Genomic DNA, 2,170 nt, shown 5'->3' on the forward strand with positions numbered 1-2,170 from the left:
CATAGTGTCTAGGCATTAAAATTTTCTATGTTTGGTGTCTTGCATGTTTTCTTTTCTTGAAATTTTTTCAAAAATAAATCTTGATGTTCATCTTGATATTCAAAGTGTTCTTGGTGTTCATCTTGACATTCATTGTGTTCTTGCATGCATCATTGGTTTTGATCCAAAAATTTTTATGTTTTGGGTCATTTTTATGTTTTTCCCTCTCATCATTAAAAATTCAAAAATAAAAAATATCTTTTCCTTATTTCTCTCAAAATTTTGAAAATTTGAGTTGACTTAGTCAAAAATTTTTAAAACTTAGCTATTTCTTATAAGTCAAGTCAAATTTTCAATTTTAAAAATCCTATCTTTTCAAAACTTTTTCAAAAATAAAATCTTTTTCATTTTTTCTTACTATTTTTTGAAAATTTTTAATTTGAATTTTAAAATCTTTTTCTTATCTTTAATTCATGATTTTCAAAGGCTTTACTAACAATTAATGTGATTGATTCAAAAATTTGAAGTTTGTTACTTTCTTATTAAGAAAGGTTCAATCTTTAAATTCTAGAATCTTATCTTTTAGTTTCTTGTTAGTCAAGTAATCAAATTTTAATTTTAATTTTAAAAATCAATTCTTTTTCAAAATATCTTTTCTATCATATCTTTTTCAAAATTTTATCTTTTTCAAAAATTTGATTTAAAAATATCTTCCAACTTCTTATCTTTTCAAAATTGATTTTCAAAACTTATTCAAACTAACTAGTTGACTTTTTGTTTGTATTAACTATATCATATCTTTTTCAAAACCACCTAACTACTTTTATCTCTCTAATTTTTGAAAATTACCTCCCTCTTTTTCAAAATTCTTTTAATTAACTAATTGTTTTAAATTTTAATTTTTAATTTTAATTCTTCTTTTAATTTTCGAAAATCATTAACCCTTTTTTTTAAATTTTTGAATTCTCTCCCTCTCATCTTCTTCTATTATTTATTTATTTACTAACACTTCTCTTCATCTCAAGAATTTGAACCTATCTTCACCCTTGTGTTTGGATTCTTACCTTTTCCTTCTTCTATCCCCTTTTTCTTCTACTAACATAAACGAATCTCTCTACTATGGTAAAGAGGATCCTTATTATTATTTTCTGTTCCCTTTTCTTTTTCATATGAGCAGGAGCAAGGACAAGAATATTCTTGTTGAAGCAGATCCTGAACCTGAAAGGACTCTGAAGAGGAAACTAAGAGAAGCTAAATTACAACAATCCAGAGACAACCTTACAGAAACTTTCGAAAAAGAAGAGGAGATGGCAGCTGAAAATAATAATGCAAGGAGGATACTTGCTGATTACACTACACCTACTTCCAAGTTTGATGGAAGAAGCATCTCAATCCCTGCCATTGGAGCAAACAATTTTGAGCTGAAACCTCAACTAGTTGCTCTGATGCAATAGAACTGCAAGTTCTATGGACTTCCATCAGAAGATCCCTACCAGTTTTTAACTGAATTATTGCAGATCTGTGAGACTGTTAAGACTAATGGAGTAGATCCTGAAGTCTACAGGCTCATGCTTTTCCCTTTTGCTGTAAGAGACAGAGCTAGAACATGGTTGGACTCACAGCCTAAAGATAGCTTGGATTCTTGGGATAAGCTGGTTGCGGCCTTCTTGGCTAAGTTCTTTCCTCCTCAAAAGTTGAGCAAGCTTAGAGTGGATGTTCAGACCTTCAAACAAAAAGATGGTGAATCCCTCTATGAAGCTTGGGAAAGATACAAGCAGATGACCAAAAGGTGTCCTTCTGACATGCTTTCTGAATGGACCATTTTGGATATATTCTATTATGGTCTATCTGAATTCTCTAAGATGTCGCTGGACCATTCTCCAGGTGGATCCATTCACCTAAAGAAAATGCCTGTAGAAGCTCAAGAACTCATCGACATGGTTGCAAATAACCAGTTCATGTATATTTCTGAGAGAAATTTCGTGAATAATGGGACGCCTCTGGTGGACGAAATTGTGATAAAAGAATTTCAGGCACTGTTAGAGAAGCTCACAACTCCGTTCAACTAACCAGCAAGTGTACTGGGTCGTCCAAGTAATAAACCTTACGTGAGTAAGGGTCGATCCCACAGAGATTGTTGGTATGAAGCAAGCTATGGTCACCTTGTAAATCTCAGTTAGGCAGATTAAAT

General features: G+C 31.5%; 1 non-coding gene across 1 annotated transcript; it reads right to left on the reverse strand.

Annotated features, from left to right (window-relative positions):
* Positions 1–1,679: 1,679 nt before the first annotated feature.
* Positions 1,680–1,787, reverse strand: LOC127740377 (small nucleolar RNA R71). The gene has a single exon (XR_008001054.1). It is a non-coding gene; the product is annotated as a small nucleolar RNA R71 (small nucleolar RNA).
* Between the last annotated feature and the right edge of the window lie 383 nt (positions 1,788–2,170).

This window comes from Arachis duranensis, chromosome 6 (genome assembly GCF_000817695.3).
Source record: "Arachis duranensis cultivar V14167 chromosome 6, aradu.V14167.gnm2.J7QH, whole genome shotgun sequence".
NCBI lineage: Eukaryota > Viridiplantae > Streptophyta > Magnoliopsida > Fabales > Fabaceae > Arachis > Arachis duranensis.